Source organism: Poecilia reticulata, linkage group LG11, assembly GCF_000633615.1.
Source record: "Poecilia reticulata strain Guanapo linkage group LG11, Guppy_female_1.0+MT, whole genome shotgun sequence".
NCBI lineage: Eukaryota > Metazoa > Chordata > Actinopteri > Cyprinodontiformes > Poeciliidae > Poecilia > Poecilia reticulata.
Genome location: NC_024341.1, coordinates 7,551,365 through 7,559,796, shown reverse-complemented (window position 1 = coordinate 7,559,796; position 8,432 = coordinate 7,551,365). Strand labels below are relative to the sequence as shown.

Below are 8,432 nucleotides of genomic sequence, written 5' to 3'. Positions count from 1 at the left end.
AATGAACCACAACCGTTGGTCACTTCACACCTCACCTTCTCTCCTTCAAAATAAAAGCATACATTCTGGTGTGAAATATATACATTGTATCCGCCACAATGTTATTTTTTTCTCCAGTCTGGCAGCTTAAAGTCGCGCAGACTCGTTGCCATGACAACCAATAAGCAGCCCCGGAACGCAGAGCAAAGATTACTTCAAGTGCATCAGGAATTAACACTACAAAACCTCAAAAACATTTACCACAAAAAAGTACGTAAAAACACTAGGGCTTTATAATTATATCGATTCTACAATATGCATCGATACTTCCCACCCTCGGAAGGTATAGATTTTTCATCAGCGAGTATCAATATGGGGTCCATAGGCTTATAGCCTCTTTTTAACATGTCTGGTTTGTGACGGCGTAGCAGCAAGACTCCGACTCTCCCAGTCTCACTTTCAACGTGTGCTTAAAGTGCACATTATAAACTACCCACCAGTTTTTAAATTGTGTTAATAGGCCAAGTAAAACCGGAGTTATGCTAAAATTAGTAAACCATATTTTTCTGGCTTTTCTGGCATATTATGTGGAAGGGAATGAGCTTCCAAACGTAAAGAACGAAACACAATATTAGATTCTTTTGTTTTTGGAAATCTCAAATCTTCACTCAATAACGATGGGCTGTATTTTGTTGCTGAGAAACGAAGTTGCGCAAGTAACCGTGAAAGAAGCGGAACGGAGCAGCGGCAAAAGCAGTGAGATCGCGAAATTAATGCAAAGTTCGACTGCTGCCATCCACTTCATAATTTGTTGTTAACTTAGTGGCTTCTGTTCTATTTAAAAAGGATTAGGCATACCTTTAGAATGAATAAGCAGCACATGGGTTAATAACATCCGAAGCGGGTGCGCAGCATGCAGCGGTGCTGTGTTTTGAGCTGGAAAACGAAGAGGGGAAACCCGCAGCCGGAATCCGCGGCGCAGTGAGGATTTCCATGATGACGATGGCGGATCGATCATTCTTTTTATCAACTGACAAAGAGTATCAGAGACTGAGAGTACGATGAGATCTTTGCAGTCAGAGGCAGATACTCATCCAAGGAGGGGAATGGCGGCGCTGCGCAGCTGCACGAAGTCGATCACTACTGGGGTGAGGCAGAGCCACTACCCCAGCAGCTAGTAGTAAACAGCTTACAGCCACGGCCAACTCCGGGAGCCAAGGTAGAAAATCCTTTTCCCTATAGTCCAAAAGACTTTTTACTCCAAAATGCAGACACAGTGTCCAAAAGAAAAACATGAGTGCAATCATTTGCATATTGAGAGTCTACAAAGGCTGATAATCTCCTCACTCAGCTCCTGGATCACTGTTTAAACTCTGAGTTTCATGTCAAATCCACATGAAGTAATTGACAGAAACTAATTTTCTCACTGCACCTTTGATTTATTTTGTCCAGCTGTAGACTGTTAGACTCTGTCCAATCAGTTAGGTATTGTATAGTTGGTGCTTTTAATCAGTTTTTAGTTAATTAAATCCAAGTCTATAGAACACAAAATGTCACTAAAATCACTCTGTCCTTCTAAAATTTTTCAGAAAATCGTAAAAGTGCATTGAATCGTAGAAAATTGTATTGTTTGCCAAATATTGTGATACATATTATATCGTGGTCAGAATATTGTATCGGAAGATTATTGTATCGCTACACCCCTAAAAAACACCAAACAGAACATTTTGTCAGTTGCAGATTTACGTTTTTGAATTTTTATTTTGGATCATTAGGAAGTGATCCCCTGAACATTTTTGGTGGTTCAAACATGTATTGCACATCCCTACAATGATTGAATAGAAACAAATTTTTACGTTTGAAGGCTTAACTTTAATCAGTCAAACCGATTTGCTCAGGAATAAATTAGATACTTTAGTAAACCAAACACTTTACAACTAGATACTACCTGATGAATAATATCGGTGTTTAACTTCCACTCATTGGGGAAAGCTAGCAGGAGTTTTTAAAAACTGTATGCCTCGAGTCAGGCGTTCTCTCCTGATAAACTGAACCTGGAACGTCTGGCCAGCTAATAGCTGGCGAGGAGAGCTTGGCTGTTAATGCAGCGGGAGATCTCTGAAAATGTCGGCACAATATTGCAATTAGGTGATGCATGATGCATGCTTGATGAATGGAGCAGATAAGTGTAATATAGCAAAATAATTTGTCACTCATCACCGCCGCTTTGCCTGAACACTCAATTTAAACCCGCAATGAATTGCGGGATATAGTGGGCTGTGAAGAATACACCAGACCCATTCTTCAAATCTGGATAAAAGAAGGACACATTTGGAGGCCACAATTGAAGGAGTCTTTGAATTAGGACAAGCCTTGTCGCCGCACTGTAACGCAAGCCGTCTATAAATCCAGCCTTCGAAGGATGCAGCCCTCGAACTTGGACACGACTCTCATGTGTCGTTATCAACCGTTAGTGGATACAGCTTCAATTTTATGTCACATTCAGGATGAAGGATGAGTAGTCCATTAATGTTTAGGATTTTCTCTGAGAGGGTGGGCTTTGGTCATGTCATTAATGTACCACAACATGAAGCTGTGCTCCATGATGATGCATAAAAAATTTGGAGCAGACCGGATGACACATCAGGGAGAAATAGCTGTTAGAATAACTTGGGGGGCGTCATGGAGTCAAATTTCAATATAAAACACTTGAGCTCTACATAGGTTAACAAAGGTTATTCATAAACAGTTTGGTGCAAATTGGATGATGCATATATGCTTTAGAGTGCTTTAACATTCAACATTAACCCAGTGAAGTGGTCATCTTGTTCTAGACACCCAGTTTCAAGGATCTTTCATCATTTGCAATCTCTGCAAATGGCGAAAGACTGAAATTCCCATTCTGCCACACCCACACGTTTCAGCCAACAGCCAGTGTTGAGTGTTCATCATCATGTATTTTTATGTCACTTGGCACAGGTTTACACTTATATGAATCAAAGAGTAAAAGTAAGACATCCAGTAGAAAAAGGCTGAGGTGATATCACCAATTGACCATGTCAATGTACTGAGGGCTGATCTGTAATGAGACATAGAAAATCACGTTTGATAACTACTATTCAGCCATGCCTTATGAACAAATTGACTAAGTTTGAAACTGATTGATTGAAATCTCTAGGAGGAGTTCTATCAAATGCAGAGGCTGTAAACGGCGAAAATCCAAAATTCAATCCAAAATGGCCGATTTCCTGTTGGATGTAGAGCATGGGTACAAGAGACTTTTCTTTAGTGTGTCAAATTCCATGCCTCTATGATAAAGTGAGGTCAATGCACTGGGTGTTTTGAAAGTTGCCTGGTGGAGCTGTTGAGCCATTTTGTTGTGATTTTTGCAATGACATTAAAATACATCATTTTCATGCAGGCCTGATTGTGTCCACAAAGTTTCGTGAGCTTTCAGATATGTTAACGCTAGGTGTTGTGGCAATTTATGTAATTTCTACTAATTTAGTTTTCTATTTTGGGAAGTTAGAATTTAAGTTAAGTTTAGATCCAAAATCTGTAGTTAATTTGTATATTTGAATTGATTAGATTATGTTGGAAATTGGTTAGAACCTCCCATTAATTTGAGTAATTAAAAACACACCGGGTGCTTGGTGGAGCCATTGTTTGGTGTGTGGACAGGAGGTCTTTGGTAAATTATTTTTTTGACCACTTACACTTTCCATTTTTTGTACTTGAAACATATTAAGTTTACTATCGTTTTTGACTAAGTTATAGGACATTTTTGGTAATTATTTTGTCGCTACTTTTTACAAGAAATAAAGAATATATTTTTTCAAACAAGTTTAGTCGGAAGTGCGTTCAAATCAGAAACCACCTGTTAACACCCACGGCCTTTGTTGGAACCTTGTTTTTGAAAACTAGAAGGCCGCGACACTAGGGATGCACGATATTGGATCTTTGGTCGACATCCAATATGCCAATATACTAAAACTACTTTGGCTGATAACTGATAACAATACCGATATTTTTTACTATACATACTTACTGAAACTATATGGCTTTCTCTGATGTGGAATTAAAATATTGCATCATCTTTGTCAATTTAGCCTGCTGCCAAATGCAAAAGCTAAAAAAGAGGTTGAAAATGATGCAACACTTTCAAATTGCATTATGTTTAATGCCAAATTTAATCATGACGTATGCTCTATGTATCCTCAGTACATTGACATGGTCGAGACAATGACTCTCAAACAGTGCAACTTGTCAGTGGCTTGTCATATAAAAACTACACCTTTTAAAAATAAATAAATTAAAATAAATAAATCACTGACATCAATGATTTATTTTGATGGAATGGTACATTAAATTTTAACGCTAATATCTGCCGATACCATGTCAATAATATTATGCATCCCTAGTTAAGGCCTTCAAAAAGCCAATTCATTTGACGGAAGAATTGTCATCAAAGCAGCAAGCAGCCTTATGTGGCCCTCGCAGCTCACTGCCGCTGCAGCAGCAGCCTAGCGGCGACTGTGTGAGTTCCAGTACCGCCATCCCATTGCTGTGGCCAACACTCTTGACCACTGTTGAAACCAGCATCAACATGTCTTCAGTTACTGGACACTCTTTCATGTTGTTTAGGTCAAAGGGGTCAGACAGAGACCGATCAGTGTAAAACATTACACTTCCTGTTCTCAGTGGGCATGGCTGAAGTGATGTCATCATTTGCCCATTGGGTATTGTAGGGAACCTTATGGCGATCAATCACCAAAGGTTTGGTGTCACTATAAGTTTTTGTGTAGTAGATAATTTCGTGTTTCATGGCAAAATGTGAAACTTTGAGGCCTGGCCTTCAACATGCAAGAAAACTCACCGATTTGATGACTTTGGATGATGTCAGTTGGTCAGTTTGTTCATAAGGGATGGCTGAATAGTCATCCCTAATGAACAAACTGACCCAAGTTTGAACCCAATCAATCAAAATCCCTAGGAGGAGTTTGATCAAATCTTAAGTACAACAGGTTTGATCGTATCTTGTGTGGTGTCCAGCCACATGGCAGGAGCAACACACCACACATGAACTCATTTCCCTCACAAACATTGATTCCAGACACAAAATTCTGTAAAACCCCACCACACATGAATTTACAGTAAACAAACATGGCCGACGATGTAGAAACAATAGCAATAGTTTGTGAACTTATTTTTAGCAATAAAAGACGTAACAAAAATAAAAGGCATTGAATAAAAGAGTGGAGACAGCACGAGCAGAAGCTGCAAATATATGGAGGCGAGTTGTTTTTTACATCATTAACATTTGTTACACTGTGATAGTTTTTGTTCTGTCGTTTCATTTAGCAAACGATTACGTTTTCACTGTTTTGATGTCCACAAAACAATGGATAAGTCTACTAATTTTAAAATCTTACCGTGTGAACCAGTCATTAGTAAATGTTTTACTACTCAAAACTACAATCTACCTGCAATGCATGTAGATTGTAGTTGCAAGCCGTGGCTCAATTAATAAACTTATCCTTATAACCAACTTATGTCAACAGATCATAATTAATAGTAATCTGTCTTTTGGACATGGTTGAAAAGCAACAAGTAAATGGCAGATGAGGGCAGTCAGCATCAAAATCGGATCATTGTCCAATTTTGATGAGGTGAAACATATTGACATGCGTTTTTTACAATTGCATTTTTTAAAAACTGTTTTAAACACAAAACTGTTTTATCTCAGAAACTTCACAAATCATTATATTTGGATGTCCTCCAAAGCAGAGCTTGATGTATTAAAATATTTAGTCTGAGTGTTTACATCCATCTGAAATAAGTTTGATTAGGGTCAATTTATGTGTGTAAATACTTTTTAATCACCTGTATCAAATAGTCAAAACTTATGAGTGAATATGCCATTTAAAAGAGCTGTTTTCATGAAGGAGAATAAAGATACAGGGAAAAGTCCACAAGGCAAAAATTTGAACACAAAGAACTGGAGAATGCTCAATAAGATTTTAAGGATGCTTCATTCATGCTCTTCCACCAGTTCATTCATACAGACCCACCAATTACTCCGGGAAGTGGGGTGGGGGGTGGGGGGGTGTACAGGGACCTGACTGTACGTACCATGGTCAGCACAGAATTAGGATTTGTGATTATTTCTGATGACAAGCGCCTAGTGGCATATAGTCCTAAAGAGGTGACAAGAAATCTTAAAAGAAAAACAACAAAAAAACAGCAAGATCAGAAAAGATAAAAATGTACATGTTTAAAATGATGAGATTTAGTATTTTACATTCAGCAGCTTTGAGCAAGATCAGATTTCTCATGAAAATATGGCAAGCATGAAAAATATATCTACATAATAAGAGCAAGTCTGGAGATTGGTCAAACGGATAACCTTTTTAGAAATATAACTTTTATAAGCTGCATATCAACAATGGCTCATACCAGAAAAATCAGAGTGACATTCAAATTGCTATAGACACATGCATGCAAATCCAGTGGAGCAGAGCAGCAGGACAACACAATATCTACACTAAATGAGCCACTATGAATAGCAGAATAATAACAGAAAGCATCAAAAATGGGTTTCACTTCGGAAATCACCTACTGCTCTTAATCCGCCGATTAGGATGCAAACGTTCGCTCGGTCTCAGTAATGCTTTGTCCCTACTGTAAAATGCTGGTTATGCCGTCAGGCGCCAGGCAGCCATTTAGGTGCATATGGAGCTAGTTGAGTCTCCACGTAAATGGCTGATGCATTTAGAATTTTTTCTTCCTAATTGCCGAGGGCCATCAGGACTCGGGGCCTCCTGACGCGTTTAAAACCGCCTCTCCCTGCAGTACAGCTGGATGAACCATGTAAAACATCTCGATTCATTACTGTGCGCTTTTAAACGGCAGTGTTAAGTAGGCTTTTTAGATGAGTACAGCTCTTTCTCCAGTCTTCGGTCAACCCCTTGAGACTCTGGATCAAACAATGAAAAGAACTGGAAGCTTTCCAAAAAAAAATGATTCCATCACAACGTCATAAAATCTCTGGCAATGCTATTATAAAAGAAAACAAACGCACAACACCGAAGCCGTCAAAGCAACAATACCCATTTTCCTATGACTCGATACCTTTAAAGGTAAATGAACAGTTCGAGGCGGCGGAGCTGGTCGCAAAAATGTCAGCCTGCATCAATAAATAGCAAAGCCAATGCTCTCTATTGTCTGATAGCATATCAGCAAATCCACCGGCAGAAAACCGACACAGCAACTAACTAGCCGTTCTACTGCAATTCGAACTCCACAGTCGAGATTTTAAAACATCTCTGCCCAAAGCCAGGCCTTGCGCAAGTCCTCGGACTCACCTGTGTGTCGTTTCGCTCGGTGTGTACCGTCTCCGGGTTCACGGTTCGGTCCCCCTGACGCGCTGCAGCGGATTTTCACCACCAGTCCCCGGCACCGGCAGGCGGCACTGACCCGCTGATTGGGCCTCGACAGACTCTCATCCCTTCGTTGCAAACAGTAGGAACGCTCATTGGTGAGACAGTTACTCATGAAAACCAGACAAACAAACGAGTGGCTGCTCGTTTCTAAAGCAGACTCAGGCGGATATTTGATTGGTCAGTAATTTCCGCGGTGAAGAGGAGAGAAATTTGATTGGTCAGGGGGACTCCTGTTGTTTGTGTGTGGACAGAGAGCGGCGTTACTTCGACAGGAGCTAAAATCAATGTGTTTTTGATTTTAGGAGGGATTTCAGGAACTTTCACGACTCTCTATAATATGTTACTATACAACTATTTGAAGAATTTCCTGGATTAGGCGAAGCTGAATTTATTTGCTCTCAGTTTAAAGCCGGAAAATAATATTTTATTAAACCACCTTATTTCTTTTTTTGTATTAGTCAATGCAAGAATCATTTCCAGAGATGTTGCTTTTGCACCACCCATGCCTTGGAGAAATTCAAGGCTTTATTGCACATTGAATGCTTCAAGAAAGAACGTGGAAAGTAAGGAGGGGATGAAATAACCCAAAATTGAAGAATGAAGGAGCCATACAACTCTCCTTTGATTCCAGGCCTTGGGGTCCGGTATCCTGTAACTTTCAGGTGTGTTCCTGGTCCAACACACCTGAATTAAATGGGACACTGGCCCTCAATCCCTGGAGTTGGAGATCCCTGGACTAAGATTATTGAGTCTTACTGTATGACAGTGAGGCAAATGTTCATAATTTTCAGAAATATAAATGAAAGCCTCTACTGTAGATGTTTTCTTTATGATCTATGTTATTGTGAGGCACTATAACTGACTAAAGTTCAATATAATTATACACTCAAGCACTCAAATTTACCTTGGCTTAGAGTATACAGATAGTCAAATTTGTACTTTACAGAGCAAATGTTGCACTAAAGTAATGCTGTGGCAAGATATATTCCAATAAAGAAACAATGTTCACAT

At 39.4% G+C, this 8,432-nt stretch overlaps 2 protein-coding genes across 8 annotated transcripts in view; one reads left to right on the top strand and one right to left on the bottom strand.

Moving 5' to 3' along the window:
* Positions 1–7,543, bottom strand: part of gatad2b (GATA zinc finger domain containing 2B) — a 74,759-nt gene extending 67,216 nt beyond the window's left edge. The window contains exon 1 of one of the 3 annotated variants that reach the window (XM_008421569.2): positions 7,344–7,543. The gene's annotated coding sequence lies outside the window, so the exon portion shown is untranslated. The remainder of the gene's footprint in view (positions 1–7,343) is intronic. The other 2 variants (XM_008421573.2, XM_008421572.2) reach the window with 2 other exon arrangements.
* Positions 1–8,432, top strand: part of dlgap3 (discs, large (Drosophila) homolog-associated protein 3) — a 908,365-nt gene that overhangs the window by 434,970 nt on the left and 464,963 nt on the right. The window lies entirely within an intron of this gene.